Genomic DNA, 23,561 nt, shown 5'->3' with positions numbered 1-23,561 from the left:
AACCAAGCCACTTCTGACACCATGATTACACTTCCACTCTCTGCTACGTCACCCTAGGACCCTTTAAGGCGCGTTGCTAAAGTGAAGAAAAAGCTCTGTCACGCTTGGAAAGCTTTTCTACCGTGAATGAATCCGTGACGTGAAGATTTTACTTCCTCCTCGACTCGCCGTCGCAGCGTGCTCTTGCGCCTGAGATTTCTCGTGGCTCGGATATTTCGTGTCTCGAGCGGGCACAAAGGGTGGTTTCGTGTCTCGTCTTCGTTTGTGCGGAGTCTTCGGTGGATGTCGCGATAGCACGTCCTCTACACAGATTTTGTCCCCCTTTTTTTTCTTCTCGACACTTTTTTCAGCCCTACAGAAAAAAATTCAAGACACTCTGCGGGGCGCGCAGTTCCAGCCTTTCTTAAGAGCCAGCATGTATTCCCCCGTAGTGTCGCAGCAATAACCTATACGTGACTTGGCAGCGTATAAATGCGACATTTTACCGAGCCGGATGTGGAAACGCGGCGCCTATTCTTCAACGACGTGTTCCAGGCCTCTGCAGTAAGCAAGGCGTGGTCTCATTCCCCTTTTTTCGTCATTGACGGCTTTCGCAGAATCCTTTTCATTCTTTTTTCGTTGCGTTGTACGTGTGATTGAGCGGCTTTCACTCGAAATTTCTTGTCCCTATTTTTTGGTCACGTTCTGGTGGCACCCTTCATTCGATGCCATTGGTGGACTTCAACAGTTGTTATTGCGTTGGGGGGAAGCTCAGCTCTGCCACTGGATTCCCACTACTCTCTTGGCTTCAAAAGGCAGAACGAGAACATATTGTTCTCGTTGTGGTTCACGCCTTTTGTTTTTTTATTGTCGTGCAAAGTTTTTTCATTTCTCTAGAAACGAACTGGGAGTCGGGTGAAGCGAAACGGACGTCATGCGAATGTGGGACACTCGTCTGGTCGACGTTAATAGAATTCTTGCTTACCATAAATGCGACGTTGGCGATATTCGCAATACGTCAATTCTAACTCCTGTTTGATGCCATGCTTTTGGTTGGCTCCTCGTATGCCATGGCGGGTAAAAGGAGGTATTTTGGTGATTTTCCCGGCTTAAAGTTCTCGCAGTACGTCTTTCCGGATCACCGGTTATTTTTTGAGAATTTTCGGCTGCATTATTTCCCTTTTTTTCTTTCGACGCAATGCTGAGGTAGCGCATTTGACTCTCGACTGTGGTCGCACTTAAAGTTTCTTGATGTCGTTCCACTTACTGGGCCAGTTCTGCCTGCACAAATCCCCGACGTGAGTTAGTGTTTCGTCTGTTTAGTTCCAACGGGCGAATGACTAAGACTTGATCCCCGCAGTTAGTTCCAAGCGAGACAAGTGATTGCGGCAGATTTGTTGGTCTCCCAAAGAACGAACGCCCTTTTCCTTCCTCTTTCTGCCAACGAGTGTTATTTCAAGGTTCCCGCGTCTTTCATTTCTTCTTCACGAAGCAACGTCAATGGCGCCGATTATGAACAGGCACCAGGACAGTGACAGCCTCTCTGCAGCGTATCTCTGCCCTAGCGACATTTTCTGACGGCTGAGAACGCCGAAGCAACTCTGTCCAGAGCAGAGCTTCCCCGTTTGAAGCACGCTCGATGGGGTTTGATTGATCTGCCCAACCACGAGCCACTCTTTTGGGTACAGCGCTCAACATTCGCGGATTGTTTCCTCTTAGCTTTCTCTGACGAACGTGAGAATACAAAGAACACAGTCTTCATGCCTGACTCTGACCCGCTCAAATCGATATCCCCGTAAAGAAGTTGTAACACATTGACAGGCATGGATGCTCCGGGCCACGTGGTGAAGACAAGAGAGGGGAGAAATAGTTTGAGTTTATATTGTTGGGGAATGAATTAGTTGCCTTGGGAACACGTCATACGATGCTTTGAGGCGAATCGAAATATGTGGTTGTGTTGGTGGCGTCTATCAACGGACGGACCCAGCCTTCGTGGTGCGACGGCAATTGCTTCAACGATCAGTACCTTTTTACGGCTATGCGCGGGAAATAACCAAGAGTCACTGAGGCTTGTGTCCCTGAAAAACCGGAGGAACAGGCATTAAATGTCTCTCCTTGTGATCCAGTGGCCTTTAGGGAAAATGACGTCGTCCAAAGAGCATGTGGATGGGCTCTCCTTCGAAGTTCTTTAAACAAAGTTTATCGCTCTACGGGACGCTCTCGGAGGTCCATGAAAAATTCCCGACGTCATCTGTTACACCACACGTTTGGCACAGAAGTTAGCAGATAAGGTTCAGCGTACGGAGCCACGCCGGTGTCCGTGCTGAGTCCGTCCGGATGTGAAACAGTACTGATGTTTCGGCCTTCTTCATTCCTCTGGTAACACAAAGTTGGTGTTGTGGTCGCCAAAGAGATCGCAAATGTTTTTTTAATTATGGTTTTTAAAAATTCGTCGTTCCTCTGGACCCACTTCCAGAGAACGAGTGCACGGTGTCGCCTCACGGGCCAACGTGTCTGCGGTTTCGTTTCCAAGCACTCCTACGTGGGAAGGAACCTATTGGAAGCGAACGCTGCGGACGTTTTAATTTAGATGCTGAAGGAGGCGTAGGGGCCGTTGGAGAGTACTGTGTATGGGAAAAACGTGTTGTAAAAGTTGTATGGCTCACTTGGAATCTGTTAAAACTACCGCACTGTGCGACCGGAGCGATCTGACCTTTTTCAAGGATGCCTCAATCGCTATGCACTCCTCAGATTCGTCGTAATGACAATGTTCGTTAAAGGAATACTGACACGAAATTTTCGTGTTACGTTTTCTTCGCTGCTGTGCGTGCCTACCAGCCCACTAATCATAGGATGACACATTAGATGGTCGAGCGCAGCGTAAACATTTATTTATGGCGTAGTTTATTCGTGCCAGTTTCGGTTTCTACAAAACGAACGCCGAGCGGCCGCCATGACAGGAAGTATCACGTGACGTCACCATTCTTGCCGTACCGCTGTTGCTCTGGACGCGCGCGCCCAGACCGGCCGAGGTCTCCACCGTCCCCACGCGTCCGGGCAGCATGACGTCAGTCCCAAAACCATGACGTGTACACACGCCGAAGCAGCGCGCGCAACCACAGCCAGCTCGTCGGTTTCGTCACGGGAGCCCCGACGTCGGCAGTTTGCGGTAAGTAGCAGATGACGTCATGTCGGCCCGCTGTGGGCTTTCTCGTACGGGCGAAGATTAAAATGAATTTAAAATATGTTACGCCGAACGGTTGCTGTTGAAACTTGCTGGGAGATATCGCCTGATAAAAAGGGAGCATTTTACAAAGTTTTCTAAGCTTTAAAATTTTGTGTCAGTACTCCTTTAAAGTAAACTTGCTATGGACTTGTCCTGTATTTAAAAAAGAGCATAGCTAAACGGTTATAAAGCACTTATATTTCATTTATCTATAAAAATTATCTTTAATGCCTAAAATTTATTCAGCTGTTTAAGGGGTGACGGTTGCAGATATTGGCGCGATTGGTTTGGTTAGTGGTTTCGGTTTTGTTTCGACGGCTTCAAGAATATCTTTGGAACTGAAGTGAACCACGCCGTCGGCTGGCAGATTATCGTACTATTTGCCCTTGAGCATTCATGTTTCACTCAAGCACTCAAACTTGTTCGTCTTCCTGTATCAACAGGAATTGGGTGATTAATGTAGTTTGAATGATGATGAACTGCTTCAGTGTCGTTGGAAGTAAGGGACGAATGATGAAACTTTTGTAATGACCAGGCCTTCTTGGATCGCACCTTTTACGTGCATAAATGTTTCCTTATTAGTGGCACTATTTCCCTAACTAATATAGAGATCAGGGTCAGCCAGATTAGCGTTTCAGAGGCGTCCGACATTGGGTCACTGTTTGGAAAATTTTTTTAAGGGCTGCTTGTTTCGTGTTAGGTTCTGTTTGAGGAATTTACTTCTTTTCTCAATATACATTCTCTTCCACAGTCAATCACGAAAAGTCGCACAGTAGGCATGCTGAAATGTAAAAGCAAAAAAAAAAAATTCCCCGCATTTACCCGAGGGGAAGAATGTGAAAGTGCGAATGCAGGAGTTGCATTTGCGCGGTTCGGTAATGTTCGCGAAAGAGAGATCACACACACACACACAACTACAAAGAAAGAAAGATGCATTTATTCACAGACACCTATTTGTGTTGTCGTTGTACTTGATTGCTAGAGCGTATCTCAGCTTTGAAATTTCGTGTCAGTACTCCTTTAAGCGGTTGCATTAGCCCTTCTCACGCCCGATTCCTGGCCAATCCCCCACGTGGGTATGTGCCATGTCAGCGGCCAGGCAGCGCGTGCCCATCTCCCCCCGTTGCCAAGGAAGACGAGGAGCGCGCGCACCCGCAGCTGTTGCTATGCGGACGGCGGCGGAATGCGGACGGCGGCGGACGCTTCAGGCTCGCTTAAGAAGTGCATTCGCACTTAAAAAAAAAATCCTATCATTGATAGCAACATCATTGATGGCTACATACCAATCACGTTGTCGAATGTTGACTACAGTGCATTTTCGGACATCTGCGCTAGCATTTCACAGTTTGCCATCTTCTTGCTCATTGGTCCTCATAAAATCTGCGTATTCCGTGGCCAATCAATATGGGTGAACTTGCACATTGTCGCACAACCCGTCAGCACCTCGCGTCACTGCATTTAAACTTTTCAGCGGCGTTTTACCGCGTTTGCCGCCAAATATTTTTTTTTAATTCTTGCATTATTCTCACGTCGGCACGGTCGTTTCCAAGGAAGTACGTGTCTGCAGCAGCAACTGTTTTAGCTTCCAGGTTAATAACGGTCACCTTTCGAAGCCTGTTCGCATACTTTCGTCTGTAAATTAGGTTTGCCGGATATACCCTTATTTTTTGCTCTCTACTAGCTTAGAGCCTTAAACAGGAGATGAAGACAAAATACAAGTCTGGTTCATTAAAAAGAATTGTTGTGCCGATAACAATGACACAAATTTCATCGCGAACTTAGAGCAAATAATTGTGATATTACAGAAAACATACGAATCAGTGACTACTCCACACTTACTTTTCGGTAGCTTTTTCATGACATGACAGAATCTTATTTGGGAGCTTGGCGGCCTTCGAACTGACCCATAGCTAAATAAGACACATTATTTGACGATTGTAGTAGGGCCTCTAGTTCGTTTGATTGCTTCATTTGAATGCTAACGTGCAGTTAATGCACAGAAAATTGTTTTTAGTGCTGGACCATACGACATCACTCCTGCTCATAAGACGTCACTGTAGCGCAAACTTTGAAGGGTTTTGAATGCTTGTTAAGTTCTTTTAATGACAAAAAGTCTTTCGTGGCTGGAGTGAATCTGAGTGAGGTACTGACTCCCGCAGAGGTGGCTCAGTGGCTAAGGCGTTGTGCTGCTAAGCACGAGGACGCGGGTTTGATTCCTGGCCGTGGTGGCCGCTTTTCTGAGTGAGGCGAAAGGCAAAAACTCCCGTGTGTTCGAGATTTCAGAGCTCGTTAAACATCCCCGGGTCATCAAAATTAATCCGGAGCCCTCCACTACAGCGCGCCTCATCGCTTGTGAAGCGTCGGCGCGTTAAATCCCACAATCAATCGAGTTCGGTACTGACTCCTGAGGCCTAGTTATTTCAAAATAAACAAAGTTGTGTTTTGTCTTCATGGCCGCTTTAACGTTTCACTGAACTTCAATGCAGCTGAGTACGCTGTTTTAATATACGGGGAACATAACGTAGAATACTGGCTTATATTCGGACGGTTTGACCTTTCGATGTCATGATAAGCGGAGTATTGATAAGGTTGTGTCGTTGACAAGAGAATTCGGGTTGGTCATTCGTGCATAAAATAGTTTTCCTTGAGCTCTGGCTTTTGGTTGGGCTCAGGGCCAATCACATCGACTGAGAATGTGGCGTCCAATGATTCCATGCACATCCGAAATGTCTTGGCGTCCGGCTGGATTCTTGCAGACACAGCGCCCGTAATTGCAGGAAGTGCAGTGAAGGCCTTCGCCGTTGTTCAAATCCCTACGTGCTGCATAGCCTATCAATATTGGGTAGGCCCCTATCATGTAACGTGTTTTGGGAACGAAATTGGTGTGTCTGATGCAAGTTCGTCCTTTTGCTCGGTATCACGAACAGCAGTTCCATCGGGCTTTCGCGAGGTCATTTATTCTGGGGCCGATGAGTGCAATAGCCTATTTATACTTATCAGCGCTAGCGTACTGGGATGAATGACAAATAGTTGTACTTTTTTATTTTTTTGTGGCTCTACTCACTCTGTTATTCGTGCCGTATTGCAAGCCAACTACGTCGCTGCCTTGTCCGTTACTATTGTGTCAGCTCCTATTTCGAGCGAACTTGTTTTGGGGCTTTATGTATGAAGCGTGCGTTTCAATATTGTTGATGTTGGTTCGTTTCTTTTTTTACTAAATGTTCAACGTATCTCAAATCAGACTCTACAAGAACTAAATTTTCGCACTTTTTCTTCCACGATTGCTTAGATACCCTGCGCGATTTGCCAGTGGGTAAGATTGCTTGGGCTGCTGAGCCCAAGGACACGGGTTTGATTCCTGCCTCCGTGGCTGCTTTTCTCATGGAGGCGGGAAACAAAAGCGCTCGTGTGTTGATATTTTGACGCACGTTAAAGATCCAAAGTGGTCAAAATTATTCCGGAGTTCTCCAATACGGCGCACCTCATAGCTCATGTGTACCTGCGGCGCGTTAGACCCCAAAAGCAAATAAAATCGCAATTGTATACAGTCCTGGAGAAGATGTGCTTTTGTGTGTCCGTAAAATGACGCTGTGTCGTCGTCGTGGGGAATTGAGAAGATAAACACCGACAGAGACCAATGCCCAAGAGCAAGTACTGTCGCAGAACTACAAACCTGCATTCACGCACTGACACTTCCTTAAAAATTGAATAAGAAAGTGGGAGCGGTATAGCGAGAAGTAGGTCAAACTCCAATAGAAGTATTCGCTGATGATCCCCTCAATCCTGGGTGCAACAGCGGTGGTAGTGTGGAACTTCCCGTCGGAGACTGCCTGGCGTGTAATGGGGATTGCATTAGGCAGAAGAACGAAATAGGCATAGGATTACGAGGTCTTTCCAGTATTTCTCTCTACGCATTACAGACACGCTTTTTTACTTCGGTTCCTACTCATTGCGCAGTAGTCTAGGTACTTCTTACGTAACAGCGCTATGACCCAGCGCTGGATTGCATTCCAGTGACTACTGTCCTCTATTTTGCTCAACCTCATTCTGTATTATGGGTGGATCGATGTGTTCTACAAAGAAAACAAAACTTGTTTTCTCAAAGCTTTCTTCCCTGGCAGAAGGCAAGACACAAACATCGAAATGATGCTTACACAACTCAGTGTATTGCCAAGTCATCCCAACATATGGCCCCGGAAAAGGGGCACTGCGGAAACAAGAAACGCTATCCTTACTGTCTGCCCTATTTTTCTTCCCCTTTCAGGCCATACGAAAACCCTATTACGCTCATCTGGCGGGCTCAATCTTCAGAAAAAGCCCAGGTGTCTTAGGAAGGAAAGTCTAGAGTAGCCATGACAACAGACGCCGTCAACATTTCCCTTATTTCCCAGAGAAAATTACGCAGCGACCTTTTCCTCGACGGTGCAAGCTTTCCTTCTTCTAGGTACGGTCAGTGTTTCGGCGTCAACGTCTCTCCTCCCCTAACTTGCCCCTCTTCTCTCGCGCTCTGTGCTCCTACACTCGCTTGTGCTCCTTATGGCTCGTATGAGTTGTGTGTCTTAGTTTGCTGTCCAGTCTGGCTTAGGGGACAGCACAGCGCTAATAATTCCAGCTATGATAGCATTATTAGACGCTGGGCATCACCTCGCTGCAATATAGGGGTATACGTCGCGCCAATTCGTCGCTGCGCACTTCCACGTATGATGGAGTTTCGTGAATGTAATCTAACGTTCTATATGTAAAGACTTAGGGCTGAGTTTAGGTGGCAAAGAAGGATATCACAATCGAGATCTGTGTTCGCAAATATGGCCGGAAAGATTAGAGAAGCTGCAAATTAAATCGCCATGCCTGATCTGCGAAAGTGGATGACCAGCACAGTTTTCTACCACTCGCGTCTACACCATGGTTCTGTAATACCGGAATGACTGCGGAGGTATCGACCAAGTCAGTCAAATGGTTTCTCATAATCTATGAAGGCTACATATAGGGGTTCAGTAAACTCCCCGCACTTCTCTATCACCTGATTTATCGTGTGAATATGGTCCATTGTTGAATATCCTTTACGAAACCCTTCTTGTTCTTTAGGTTGACTGAAATATAAGGTGGCGGAAATTCTGTTAGGGATTACCTTGGTAAGTACCTTGTAGACGACCGACAATAAGCTGATCGGCCTGTAATTCTTTAAGTCCTTCATGTCACCTTTCTTATAGATTAGGATGATGTTCACGTTCCTGCAAGATTCTGGTACACTCGCGGTCATTACGCATTGCGTATACAGGTTTTCCAGCTTTACTAGTACAATTTGGCCGCTATCCTTCAAGAGGTCTGCTGTTATCTGATCATCACCAGGAGCTTTGCCCCCTTTCATTTCTTTCAAAGCCTTCCTTATTTCTTCTGTCGGTACTGGTGGGTTGTTTATCTCCTCTAAACTACTTTCTCGTTCGGCATTATCCTGGATGTCCTGGCTACTGTAGAGATCTCTATAGAACTCCTCGGCTACTATGATTATTTTATCCCCATTTGTGATAACATTGCCTTGCTTGCCTTTAAGTGCATACATCTGGTTTTTCCCAACACCTGAACGCTTCTTTACTGCTTGCAGGCTACCTCCGTTCTTTACAGCATATTCGACCCTCTCCATATTATACTTCCGTATGTCAGCTGTTTTACGCTTACTGATTAACTTCGAAAGCTCCGCTAGTTATGTTCTGTTAGCCGGGGTGGAGATTGCTATGGTTTGCCGTTTCCTAATTAGATATTTCGTTTCCTAGGAAAGTTTGCGAGTATCCTGTCTAGCCATCGTGCCCCCGACTTCTACCGCACACTCCGTGATAATGTGTGTAAGGTTGTCGCCGGCATCCTGTGTCGTACACTCTGCTTCCTCGGTAAGAGCAGAATATCGGTTCTGCAGTGCGATCCCGAATTCTTCAACTTTATGTCTTACTGTTAGCTCATTGATCGGCTTCTTTCGTACTAGCTTGTTGCGGTCCCTCCTCAAATCTAGCCTAATTCGAGATCTTACCATACGGTGGTCACTACACCTTACCCTTCCGAGCACTTCCACATCCTGCACGACACCATGGTTATCGCATAATATGAAGTCTATTTCATTTTTATGCTCCCCATTGGGGCTCCTCCACGTCCACTTCCAGTTCTCCCGTTTGCAGAACGGGACCCCGTTCTGCAAACAGCCTTAAAGTTCTGACCCCGGATGCCAACCACGAGGAAGAGATAATTAGAAGGATAAGAATGGAGTGGAATGCGTTCGGCAGGCATTCCCAGATAATGAATGGCAGCCCAAAATTGTCCCTGAAGAAGAAAGTGTATGACTGCTGCATCTTATCGGTACTCACCTACGGGGCAGAAACTTGGAGTCTCCCTAAGAGGGTTCAACTTAAATTGGGGACGAATTAGCGAGAAATGGAACGGAAGATGATAGGTGTAACATTAAGGGACAAGAAGAGAGCGGAGTGGATAAGAGAACAAATGCGTGTTAAAGACATATCAGCAGAAATTAAGAAAAGAAATGGACGTGGGAAGGGCATGTAATGCGAAGGCAAGATAACCGTTGGTCATTAAGGTTAACAGAGTGGATCCCTAGAGAAGGCAAGCGGGGCAGAGGGCGGCAGAAAGTTAGATGGGCAGATGAGATCAAGAAGTTTGCGGGGATAAATTGGTCGTAGTTAACACAGGACCGGGATAAGTGGAGATTAATGGGAGAGGGCTTTGCCCTGCAGTGGGAGTAGATAGGCTGATTATGATGATGACAGTCGTTTGTAGCGCGAGAGCGAATTGATCAACAACTCGATGTGATGGACAGGTGTTTCTCGGCCAGATTTAGGGGAAATGCCCAATGCGGAGTAAGTTTCGGTGAAGGACAGTTTGACATCCACGTCAGTGCAGCCGTTCGGCTACAAAGGAAAGCTATGCAGCTTTCTCAGGAACTTCGCAGTTGAAGAAAAATTTGTCGCGGTCCAAGATTCAAACTCGGGATCACCGCTTAACCGGAGCAGTCATTTAACCAACTGAGCTAACCACAACGCTATTCGTTTATTCGTTTGTAGCGCGAGGGCGAATTGAGCAACAACTCGAAGTGATGGAAAGGTGTTAATCGACCAGATTTAGGGGAATTCAAACCCCCAATGTGGAGTAAGTTTCGGCGAAGGAAAATTTGACATCCACCTCAATGCAGCCGTACGGCTACAAAGAAAAGCTATACAGATTTGTCAGTAACTTTCCCTTTACCATTCCCTTTAATTTCGTACTCCATTAGATGTACCAAATTTTTTCCCAATCCCCAGTACCCAATCCATCTCCCCAAGACACCAGAATTCGCTTAAGCGTAACATTGCGTCTTGTATCCCTTTGTACATAAATGAGTGTTATCACTACCTGCAGTGGGTGGCCATGGGCAAGGAAGCGGGTGCGTGCGCGCCCAGTCCGGGCGGTCTGGCGAGGTGCATCACGGGATACGGGACCAACGTGTCCGACGCGCTGCGCGCGGAATAGAGGCATGTCCTATGTCGGCGCCAGTGCCGCCGAGGTGCGTCGAGCTCCGCCAAGCGCACCGGCAGTTATATGACGTTGGAGCATAGAAGTATCGTCTCCTGTATTTTACAATGCCAAACGTATCGCGCGCTTTCCTATGGGAGTGAGTGGTACGCCTGCAGTGCCCACGTGTCGTAAGGTGGGGCCCCGATCTGAACCGGGATCACCCAACCGTAACTGAATTCGGGAGAGGCTTGTGCCTAATTGCCGAGGCAACCAATGTTCCAGATTGCCAGGTAATGGCGCTCTCGCCAGCGTTAGAAACCTCAGAGCCGCGGCGGAGTACGTTTCGCCAACGTTGCCGCTTTCCACTACGCGTCGCCCAAAATGAACCGGTCACATGATTAAAGCGCTGGGAAGGCTAGTAATTGGGGGAGAGTGGCCAGAGTGGAAGGAGAGGGCTTGGTCGTCCGGTCCGGGCTGATGCGTTTGGCATTGTAAAAATACAGGAGGAGATGATAGAAGTCCGCACATCCATTCGACAACGTAGCGTAACTGAGGAAAGTACACGCGCGCGCGCGTACGCTACGTCGGAGTATAAGCGCGCCTTTAGAACGCGTGCAGTAAGCCGATACCCATTATCATACAATGAAAAGACACCGTTCAATGCGCAAAAGAGCCCTTAATTCGTGTTGTTCAAAATTTGGAGCAATTATTCTACGCACTTGGAGCGTCACAGAAAATTATTTAGGATGCAGTCCTCAGACAATACTTTTAAAATCCCCAAGGCAGCGGCGGCCTCAGTCGACCAGAATATTAAACCTCACGCAGGAGAGAGATTGAGGATAGCTGTTCGGTGAAGCAAATCTTCTCGGAGCGGCTCTAAGTTACTTATTTTTATCCTTGCTGGAACGCATACTCCGCTCTTACAAGAAAAGGTATACAAAGGCGCAATCAATAACCAAAGTACCAGACTCCGTGTCGCCCAATCCGTTCCAGCTCTGTCGCCACATCCGACCGTTTTACTCTTACGTCCTGTCACCAACTTCCCCCGAATGGCGATATTTCGTCTTTGATTCAGCGTAGATTATTCTCTGTGTCTCTAGTACGTTGTATACCTGCTTCTTTTTATAACTAGCAGATTTATTTCTCACGCTTGTATAGAAGGTCTTTGTGACCGCCTCGGCTAGACAAGGTAGGTGCTCCGATACGATCGTTCTTGAAACCGCCGCGAAAGGGAAAATCTCTTCATCTTTTAAATCCGAGATCAATGTTCGCAGAGAGTTCGAGTCCATGCACAAAATCGAGCACACCCTTTCTTATCTTTTGTCATTTTCTACCATAAAAGAAGAAAGAGTAAAGCAATTGAGTGAGGCGTTGCTCTCGGAGAAAGTAATATATTTACAGGTGCCTTAGCTCCAACATTCAGCATTTGTAAGCCAGGAAGGGTGTTTACTTAGCGTATTAGCACGTATGTTTCGGGCGTACGTGACTAGGAAAACGAAGAGAGCTGCTACATATTCTCACGCTTATAACCATCATTATCATCATCGTCATCATCTGCTTACTCAGGTCCACTGCAGGACGAAGGCCTCTCCCGTTGACATCCAGCTGCTCCTGTCTTGCGCTGCTCGCGTCCGCAGTTTACCGCCGAATTTCTTTATATCATCCTTCCATTCGGTTAATGGCCTTCCCCATCTAGTAAACCTACCTCTTGGTATCCACTCTGTTACCGTAATTGTCCAACGGTTGTCGGTTCGTCTAACTACATGGCTAGCCCACGTTTATTTCTTTTTCTTTGAAGTAATTTCTTTATATCAACACCCCATTGGGTTAATGGCCTTCCCCATCTACTAAACCTATCTCTTGGTATCCACTCTGTTACCGTAATTGCCCAACTGTTGTCGGTTCGTCTAACTACATGGCTAGTCCACGTTTATTTCTTTTTCTTTGAAGTAGGTTATCTTCCCATCTAGTTTGTTCTCTGATCCAAGTAGCTCGTTTCCTGCCCCTGAGTGTTATCACTAACATTATTCGTTCCACGGCTCGTTGAGCCGACCTACGTTTGCTTTCTTGTTGTTTAGTAAAGCGCCAAGTTTAAGCTCCATACGTCAGTACCAGCAGCATGCACTGGTTGTAGATTTTTCTTTTGAGTGACAGGGGTAGCTCACTTTTCATTATTTGGAAGTGTTTACCGAGTGTTTCCCAACCCATGCCTATTCTGCGCCGGATTTATCTCTCGAGGTTGGGATCAGCACTAACCATCTGTCCGAATAGTTCTACGTGTTCTAGCGTTTTGTTTCCTGAGCCGAAGAGGACGCTTTTGGCGTGCTTATTCCTCATTACATTAGATTTATTCATATTTAGTTGTAGCCCCACGGCCGTTCTTTCTGATTGCAGTTCCTTAGGCATTGTTTTCAGGTGTTCTGCAGTCTCACTCGGCAAGGCTGTGCCGTCCGCAAACCTCAAATGGCTCAAGTATTCCCCGTTTATCCGTAATCCCATGTTTTCCCACTCAAGCTTGCTAAATGCCCCCTCCAGACAAGCTGTGAATAGTTTTGGCGAGGTGGTATCTCCTTTTCTTTTGCGTTTACAATAGACAAAAGACGTTTGTTTTACATTGTTAAAAAATGAGTTTCGCAGTAGCCAAACTACAACACGGGAGGCACTACTTACGGAGTAGTTCCTCAAACAGTTCCATCCTGCTTTTCTAAATGTATCAAGATGCACCATAAATACATGTAGGTCATATTTGCGAACATTTTTTAAAGGCGGAAGCCGTAAGTGCCCCATTCTGCGAAAAACCGCCGTTGTAGTTTTTGTCCGGTGCAGAAAACGGACGCCACTGTAAGGAGCAAATTCAGCCATTTCTATTTCGGAGGGGACTTGAAACCTGACCTCCAGAGTAGGAGAGAACTCCGTTAGCATTGCGCTACGTATTGACAACTATAACTATTACTCTTATAACCATATAATTAATATAACTATTTCGGTATAAATAACTTTCACTATTTATAGTCAATAATAGATATTTCAAACTCCGGAGAAAGCAGTCACAACGGACTTCACTGCGAGGCATATAACGTTGGCTCCTAGCTACACACTTCAAATAATTATGAAAATTTCAGGAAAGCTTGCACTCACGCGTAAGAATATAATGGCGAAGCTGTATGAGCATTTGTTGACCCATAGTTAAGTTCCAGTATCATTGTTTATTTGCGTAGTTTCGGTGCCAGTAATCGTCGTTATATGCATCAAAGAGGTCTTCGTCTTCTTCGCGGCGAGTGGTGGAGAGACAACCTTTAATAGAAAAGGATGACCACTGGTCACGATGGGGGAAAGGAATGGGGAGGGAGGGTAAGAGAAAATAAACAAATGGTGGTCATTCTCAGTAGACTCAATAACCGGCCCAGTTCTTGGAACCTGCCATTCATGGAGTCAAAGTCATCCTCAGCATTGTAGACTTGCGCCAGCTCAACTGACGAAGCTTGCACTAAGTCGAGCGAGGCTTGACCCATAACGAAGTTGCGGAATTTCTTTATACGTGAGCACTACAGGACATATCAATACGCATTTGTATCAGTTGAAAATCGTTTATTTGCATGTTCCGTCGTTGTTTTGCACTGTGCTAGCAATAGTCATCGTCATATGCAAGGATGTCAAGCATTAGATGTGCGGTAGCGCTTGATGACAGCTGTGGAATATTTTTTTTTTCTAAAGCCACTGCGCAAGCTCGAGACTTGGTTGTCTCCGCGAGGCATTCACTCACAAGCACTCGGCATTTTCGTGGCATTAATTCCTGCAATAACGAACTTACGGCTTGTACGACAGCACCGCTTTTCAAAAATTATTTGCACTTTCTTTTCATTTTCTCCTTAACTTTTGATAGTATCATGCAGACCATACCACACCAACAGATTGCTGGCTGGGTTGCATGCATCAAATAACGCTATTTTGCTGATACTTTACCTGAGCACAAAGCAAAGGAAAGAGTCAAGGACCACAAACAAGCGCTATGCGTTTTTTGTATGCGGTGTGAGCCTTATGGTTTGCCAACTAGACTAAACCCTCACGCTGGTAACGGTATAGCTTCGACGAGATTTCGAGGCCTAAATCAGGGACGTTGTTAGTTGACGCACTCCATGATTGTTATTCTCTTCGCGTTACCAAACGCCGCCCAACTGTTCATTTGTTTTGTTTTGGCCAAACCCCCACGCCCGTATCCTCATGCGGAAAGCAAATAAAGAAGGCGGAAGACGGCAGACGGCCAAAAGTTTGTTCGAATCTTGTACTAGGCTGGTGTGAACATCTAGCTTCGGTCATAAAAAAAGATAAAAAAAAACATGGTGGCATTAGGACGAAATAGGAGTGTTTTTCGTGTGTGTGGCTGTCTTTACATTCGCTTGTATCATTTCGCTTTTATAGCGGTGTTTTGTTTTCAGCAACCCTCGGAAGTTGGAGCGAATACAAGGCTGCATTGTACTTTTTATTTCATCCAGTTTCTTGTGACGTTGACCGGTGTTATAGGATAACAGACTTCTACACGTTCGAGCAAGACACAGAAGCGCTCACGAAACAATAACGCAAAATCCTTCGGCACACTATACCGGAAAGGTTCAGTCCCGTGGCCACACAGGAGCAACAACAAAATATCGAAAAACTATTGTTGGTATCGGATCCTCGGCACCGACACGTCCCTCACATGCCGGGTTCCGCTCGCTGCCAGAAACAGACCCAGCAGATTACCAATACTGCTAGGGACGCCGGTAAAAGAGCGAGCCGCGTCTCGGCCTCGCCCCTGTGTGTGTCTTTACCGGGAACGCCTCACAAATCGCGGCAGCTCTTGTCTAAACAAACGGACGATTCTTCCACCGCTGTCGGATGGAAGATTGTCTCCGGATTCTTCGTTCGTCTGCGTCTTCCAAAGAAAGTTTTGTGCTCCGCGCAGATGCCTCGCTTTGTGTCTTGTGCTCTCGTTTGTTGAGTCCGGATGGCAGCGGGGTTTTCCGGGTGGGTCCCGGCAGAGTGTTGAGTTGAGCTCAACGCTTGTTTCTGTTCTTGTCACTTATAGGTGCTTATTTCTTTAATTTTGTTTCTTTTTCTCTCTCGAGCGAAAAGGTCAGGTAAATTGAACTCTTCCTAGACGGTGCAACCTGGGTAATAACATAGCCAGTAGGCAAATGGGGGCGGCGAGGAGTTTGCATAATATTTTTCTTATTAATACTGGTAGTCATTAATGTACGTTACTATGATGATAATGAAATCAAACATGAAAAAAAGAACATGTATGTAGAAACACTGTGTTATCTGTAAACCCCTTGAAAACGACTTTAGTAGATATTTCGAAGGGAATACCACGGTCTTGCACCTTTTTGAGCCTGCAAAAAAAAAAGAAAAGAAAGCAGGATTGTGTGTTATAACATTTTGGGGATGAACTCACAAGGTCGTCTCGCCAGTTGGTTAGACTGAGCGTATTTGTGTTCTTCGTGAAAGTCTTTGCAGTTAATCAAAAGTTCGCCTTCATCCTTAGAGACAGCGACGCACTAATTCTTTTGACAAATGCCGGCAGAAATGCGCTGGCTTTGTGAAGGAGCGGTGGAGTTGTTGGTGCAACAATGGCAATGGAAATTTTATTTCTTTGGCTCTGGTATAGACCCATATTTACTGCAGGCATAAGCTTTTTAAGCTGGCGTTCGACAATGACATTTTTTTTTTCGGAAGGGTAGGCTTCAATCGCCATTTGAAAGGTGCGGGTAAAATGTTAGATTTTATTTGCAGAAAAGTAATCCAATCATTTAATAAATACACGACGATCTAGAAAATCAGGCACTGGATCAAGCTTCTTGTAGTAGTTACGATCAACAGAGCCGGGAATATTTTTCTTGTTTTGTTTTTGTAAAGGGGATGTCAAGGCTCTCCCGTACACGCTTTACGTAAGTGCTGTGCCCCAAAAAAACGAAATTTCACTCACCCGTGACTGAACATGCATCTTTCTGGAATGAACCTTTATTGTGCTATAATGGTGTATCACATGCATTAATCGGACATGCATAGTGTGCATCACCACGCAGTCCTTGCAGCCAGAAGTAGCACCGGTTTGATTCAAAAGGCAGAAAAACTGTTTCCACGGCCGTAACTCGCCAGGTGGTAAATTTCAATGCCTGTTTTATTTTCCACAGTACAATGACAAGGATATGCGGAGACAAAGCGAGCAACAAAAAGTTGCACTCTAGGACAACTTTTTCGACACAGTTTTTAAGACGAAACCAATCGTTATTACGCGCACACAGAAGGAAAGCATCGGCCCGGAGGGGGCAAAGTATTTACTCCCAGCACGTCGTCGTAATATCGGCCGCTTCCTAACAATCCTAAATTCCTACACGCGCTACGAGCTGAGACTGTGCCACAGGGGAATAAAACCGTTCTCGCGGGAGCCACACACCTGCAGTGCATAAAACATCCAAGTAAAAGGGTACCAGCTCGTAGCAACCTCTGTTATGTGAGCGGAATTCCCGAGGGCGACGTTTGACCACGCTCTGTCCCCAGTTTCGGATGTCGCAGACACGTAGGAAAAAGAAAAGCGGATCACCAAATGTGCACCAATTATGCGAACGGCACACACACACACAGCAGCAGAGCGACACGGCTTCAACTAAATCGCGGCTGTACTACCGGCTCCGCATTCCTCCTGACCCGTTGGCAATAGTTTTTCCATCTGTACACCTTGAGCACCCATAAACAAAGCAAAAGAACAAAGAAGGGAAAGGGAGGGAGAAGGGGGAGGTGCGAATGTGAGAGTGCTGCGGAGGGCGGTTTCCAAGGCCCGCAACCACGTATAAAAGCAATCCCTGCGGACCGGCCTCTCTTCCATTCCGGGGCTCCCTCGGTAAGGAATAATTCGACGTGCGATGGACTCGACACGATCACTTTCTCTCGCAGCTTTCGCCTGCCCCGGATACCTGCAAATAGGCCTCATTAGTTGAAGGGAGATACCTGGCCAGGGATCGCTTGTTTCTTCTCTTTTTTTTTTGATTGAGGATAGTGTTTCTTGAGCTACCTAAGAGAGAAAATTTGGTTCATCCGTTTGCCCGCCCGCCCATCCCTCCATCCGTCCGTCCATCTGTCCGTCCGTCCATCCGTCCGTCCGTCAGTACGTTTGTCTCAACAGCAAGCATTCATACAGGCAAGGCCGCTCCAAACTACTTAACTACTGCCATTGCTCGTCGTGTCCACATTATTCAGCGCGAAGAAAACCACAGAGATCTTTAGGGCAAAATGTATAAGTACATAACCGAGAGTGCCAACTTTCTTTTAATTAGGACTACACGTAATTTTGACGATAGCAAAAAAAAAAACAGAAACAACCCCTTTAAAGTGGTGTCAAAGAGAGGCGAAAAGACTAAAGTAAAACGTGTCTGTTTGAGCTCTCTCAGGCACAACAGAAACGAAAGGACCAACAGAGGAGGCGCGAACAATACGAATGCGGGAAAAACCGAATTGAGCCAACATCCACCGTATTCCCCCGGTGATATGAGGGAGAGGGGAGGAAGGAGTGTGATAGGCTATATATATATATATATATATATACGCATCTAAGATGCAGTCCTTATTTCCCAGTGCTATTCGGTTGCTTGGAGGTGCTTTGTAGCGCCGAATAAGGTAGTTGTCAATTTTTTGTGATGAAGGATAAAGAAATCAAAGTAGAGAAAAAATTTTAATCGAACTTTTTTATTTAATTTTCTAGCATGCACGATTGCCAGAGCACCGAAAATACCCACCAGGGTCGTTCCACCTTATCGCACCATCATCCTTCTGGTCAGAATTGCGGCACGTGCATCACAAAGGCCTGCCTAATTGGCAATACGTGTGCGGGCATTAAGAGCACGCTGCCGGCGCTTTATTGCCGGCGCCGGTCAAGCGGTTTCGACGGCAGCGCGGTGTTTTCTCGAGCACCCTTCGGTGATCCCTGTAAAAGCATCCTCATCGCGTCTACTCATTAAAGATACCCCGCAGTGCGATAAGCTGTTGTGTAAAGTGTCGTCTCAACTAGCAGAGTATCCCGCGTCCAGTGAATATGTGCTAATATTTTCTTTTCCTTAGGACGACGGTCTGAAGGGAGAGTCCGTGTGATGGGCGATGAGATTTGTAAGGAACAAAGGAGAGGCCCGGGGTGGTGGTGGAGGATGGCCGTTATTTTAGAAAAAGAAGGGGCTTTTTCAATCCCATATTGGAATAAAAAAATAAATGGAGGTATGATGGTATCTACGCAGACAAATGAAATATCTAACGAGAAGGAACTTGTGGGTTGCGGATACGGAGGGTTCGTGAAAAGGGAAGGCACGAGCATGCTTTAGAGGTGAACGAATCTCCCGGGGTGGTTTCGGTGTAAGGAATGCGAGGCACGCAAGGTCACTGAGAAGCGGTGTCGAGATTCCTTTTGTCTATTCTACCTGAGCTCTTAGCGAATACTGGAAAAAAAAGGATGATAGGATTGCGTAGATTTGTTAATAGCAACGCAAAGTTTTAGATTAGGCAGCGCAGGAAGTTTGATGTTACTATGGATTGCATTTGCGGGCAAGAAACTATGAACAATTTATTGCTATACCTATTATCTGCCCTGTGTTTCAGGTTACAGGCATGCACCGTACTCCTTAACCTGTACATTCCTCCTTACTAAAAAGTGCGAGAGGTATGAAAAAAAGGGATGAACATTGAAATAAATTTTGTAGCCGGCAGAAGAAATTAATTCGCTACAAAACGTTTCATGCAGAAAAAAAAAGAATAAGGTTGTATGAAGACCTCACTCGTATTATATTTAATGAAACCATGTTTATTGCATAATATAAGACTGGGTAACATGCACCTGAGTAAGTTTCGTCTAATTGTCTCAAAAACTTCCCCACTTTCTCAAAAACTACCCCTAAATCATCGAATAAGGAAAATTGAAGGAACTCTTTTGTCCGCTTAAAGCAACCTTCATTTGGAACAAGTGAATTTATTTATTTGCCCATCTTCCATCTTGCCTGCCCTATATGTATCTGTACAACATAAGAAAAGGTTTTTATAGACTTTAATGATAAACTACAAGTTCTATTAATAAAGAAGTGCGGCATTCATAACCACAGCATAAATACGGCATTCACCTGAATGCCTTGGTTAAAATGTTTCTCTATGTGCCTCATGCCTGCTAATGTAAAAGTGGGACACCGTACGCACTTTATCCTTCATTACAGTCAGAATGCCATTTAGCTTTCTTGGGTTGGAGTCGCTCATGTTGTTACGAATCAGTCGGTACGCGCCGCCAATTCTTGAATCACGCGCGAAGCGTCTTCCCGTTGTGCACTGAAGAAATCCGGACTCCCCTCTAGCGCCAGTGATAAGACCCAGCTAACACTGTACCCCCGTGAGTTTCTTTTTCTGCAGGCGACATGTGTCGACATGCTCCAGCCCGCATAGGTGTCTTGCGCTGGGCAAAGCCAGCTGCGAATTTAGCCATGGATTACCGAACGCTATACGCCTATACGCGCGAAGTTCTCAACCGGTTATCATTGGGCGTGTAGCGGTCTGCACCACGGTCGGTGGCTTGAATGACGGCGTCACTTCGTAACACCTGGCGAAAAAAAAACTGTGATAGGTGTATGGTCCGACGGATGGCTAGCGATGTCTATTGTGTTGTAATGCAGTTACCACGAACGCCTTGCCACGAATACATTGGTAGCTTGGCTCTTGATAACCTCTTTGTAATTATCTAGGGCAAAAGGTTGATGTTCAAGTTGTTTGAATTCGAGGAAATAGGGCGGTAACGAGCGCTTGGTGTACTAACCAGCTAATTACGCCTCCAACCACCACGATGTGTGAATTGGCGCTGCTGCTCCCGGGCAAACTTCAGCGCATGGAAGTCTGTACTCATTCTCCGAGAGCGGCCGACTGGCAGAGAATATTCCGCGCATACTCCTCGAGTTTGAGAGTTTGAGCGTGTGAATCACTGCGGCGAGGCCTAGGTATAATCGTTTCCACTTGAACTCACTTGCGGCTTGTTCAAACCACGTCGGTCGGTCGGTCGGTCGATCGGTCGATCGGTGGACAGACGATGCGTGGCCCACAAGACGAGGGGCGCAGTTTTAGATGCGACTGCATCTCATTCACTCGCCTTGTCCCTGCATCCGGCGTCGTCGGCGTTGTCGTCGGCGTCCGCCCCTCCCCCATTCTCCTCGCCGGGCGAGCAGCGCTCTCCGCCGCTCACCCCCTCTCCTCTCCGATGCCCCTCTCTCACGAGGGGCATTGGATTGGATTGGATTGGATTGGCTTGGATTGGATTAAAGTGGATTGTGTTGGATTGTGTTGCGTCATAGCCGCGGCAGACGCACTGGCGCCGGCGCGTCCCCTCACCGTTAACGCGCTATAAAACACGGTGCCTGCTCCGCTCCGCTCCATCGTTCCAGCGCCGTTCCTCCGCTGTCCAACGCTGCAACGTGAACCCCCTATGCGTCGCATCTACACAGGGGTTCCTGCGAGAAGAGGTGGGAGTTTTTTTATCTCAGTATAAGTGATACGCAGCACGTGAGTGCTGTTACGTTGGCAGCAGGAATATTCATGTGTTAATCTTCATTGCAACGTTGCGTGCTGTAATCTCGTTATGCCCTTTATGTCATCAAGAGTTAAACAGTTGTAAGTTCGCCTCTAGTTGCTCGTCGTCCGAACGATGAGAACTCACACGAAAAAAGCTCGCCAGTCGCGCTACCACCGCGCCGGTGCCCAACGCAGGGTACGATGGCAACGATATTAATAAGTTTACTGTCAGCTTATCTGGAGATGACGAGTAGCATGTTTTAGTTTCCCTCACTTTAGATTTTATGAAGGCTTCACAGTATGCAACAGTGCTGATTTTAAAGGGACTCTGCAACGCTTTTTTCAACTTTTTTGGAAATCTTAAATCCTTGCAGAAGGTAGTCAACCAACACATCCAGTACTTAGGTTAGTGGGTCGCAAAGTACCTCAGACAGAAATTACTGCTCAATGCCCGTCAGATAACTTAGAAAGTTCCTAAAAAGATTTTTCTCTCTTTCCCGGTCTTGGCGCGTTAAAGATCTCCAGGTGGTCAAAATTAATCCGGAGCCCTCCGCTACGGCGCGCCCATGTGTAGCTTCGGCCCGTTAAACCCCACAATAAACTGTTTCAAATTTGGCGCGTTCTCTTCTATCGGCTTCCGTTAGACTTTTCGCCAGGGCTTGATAGCATTTCCCTGGTTTACGTGGATGTGGTCACTATTTGCCGAATTTTTTTGCTTTTATGAGCTTTTGTTTGCCAAATCCGGATTTATCATTTGGATTCACAATCATACATGCCCCAACTCTGACATTGCAGCCAACACACGCACGGCGCATTTAGGGTCTGAAGCTGGCGTCCGCGTTGCCACGACCCGAATCCTAACGTTGAACCTCGGCGGCGACTCGGTAGTCCTATTTTGGGAATGCGTCGGTTCCCATGACAACCTTCTTCCCTTGTCTATACTCCCAGGCGCCCCGCTGAACAAAGTTATAAACGCTCACTTCGCTCTGACAGCTTTGTCTTTGCACAGCCCTTTACGCATATAAGGGCTCCCTCCATTGCATGTCTGCATTCCCGCCGCATGAAGTCACTCTTTTATGTGTGCCACGATGCGTTTTGCCTGCATCTCATTTTCTGTGCTTTACGGGAAGAACTCTAGAAACATGAAGGATAAATCAGGTCACGTCGAGGCTTTACATCGGTTATGTATTGTGGAAATAACTTCGTCTTGTGCGCTGCATTTTCTGGGTGCGCATGTTTCCAATTCTGTTCCTGTCCTCGGAAAGCGGAGTTTTCTTTTGTTGCTGTGGAGGCTAGCAGCTGTTCTGATGGTCGGCAATAAAACGCTCCACTTGCTTCGATTTCTTTTCATGCAGCTCTATCTTATGCTCCTGAGTTGCTTATACCATGTCTAGAAGCATGAAAAATGGCAGCCTGTTTGCTCATGCAAGAAAGGCTAGAGCCATAAAATTTCTTGGGGCACTGAGGCCGGCTTGCGTGCTTCGAATGCGAAAGCATTATGGCTTTTTTTGACGCGCCGGGGAGTCACGAGTTATGCGTGCCCGTTTTGTCTTTTATTTCTCTTCTTCGCTTCCTTAGAAGTGTCGCGAAAGCCGTAATCTATGATGGATTAGCGTCGGTAGTGGTTAAGCATACGCACTTCATCGTCCGTTCCTGGGTTCTGTTCGCGCCCCTGCCCCGGAAATGTTATAGCGATATCTATAGATTTGCTTCCTTTGTGGAGGCGCAGAAAATCGTTGTGAGGTACACAAAATTCAGATAAAATCCAAGCGCGCACCGGTAAGCGGAAAGAGCAGCGCCGGAGGAGAGTATGCCGCTGCCGCACGCGCTATACCTGCCGCCGTGAGATGCGAAGGTACTGATGGGGTACCCGCCGTGGTGGCTCAGTGGCTAAGGCGTTGCGCTTCTGAGCACAAGGTCGCGGGTTCGATTCCCGGCCACGGCGGCCGCTTTTCTGATGGAGGCGAAAAGCAGAGACGCCCATGTGTACGAGATTTCGGCGCATGTTAAAGATTTCCGCGTGGTCAAAATTAATCCGAAGCCCTCCACTACGGCGCGCCTCATCACCGGCGTTGCGTCGGCGCCATAAGCCTTACAATCAATCTACTGATAGGGGTGAACAGGACGCGAGCGCGCTCTCCTCTGCGCACTGATTCACTGTATTCGCTGCCAGTTGTAGGCAGCGAATGTCTTGCAAACTCCCGAGTGGGTCCGCTCCCGTCTGCAGAGGCTCAGGTCATCTGAGTAAAGCGCGTGGCGTAGATTGGCTGTACTCCCTAGCAGTCATGGGAGGTTAAAA

This window comes from Haemaphysalis longicornis, unplaced genomic scaffold, assembly GCF_048455015.1.
Source record: "Haemaphysalis longicornis isolate Haplotype H1 unplaced genomic scaffold, Haemaphysalis longicornis Haplotype H1 scaffold_4, whole genome shotgun sequence".
Classification (NCBI taxonomy): Eukaryota; Metazoa; Arthropoda; class Arachnida; order Ixodida; family Ixodidae; genus Haemaphysalis; species Haemaphysalis longicornis.
The sequence above is the reverse complement of the archived record's forward strand: the minus strand, read 5'-3'. Positions refer to the sequence as shown.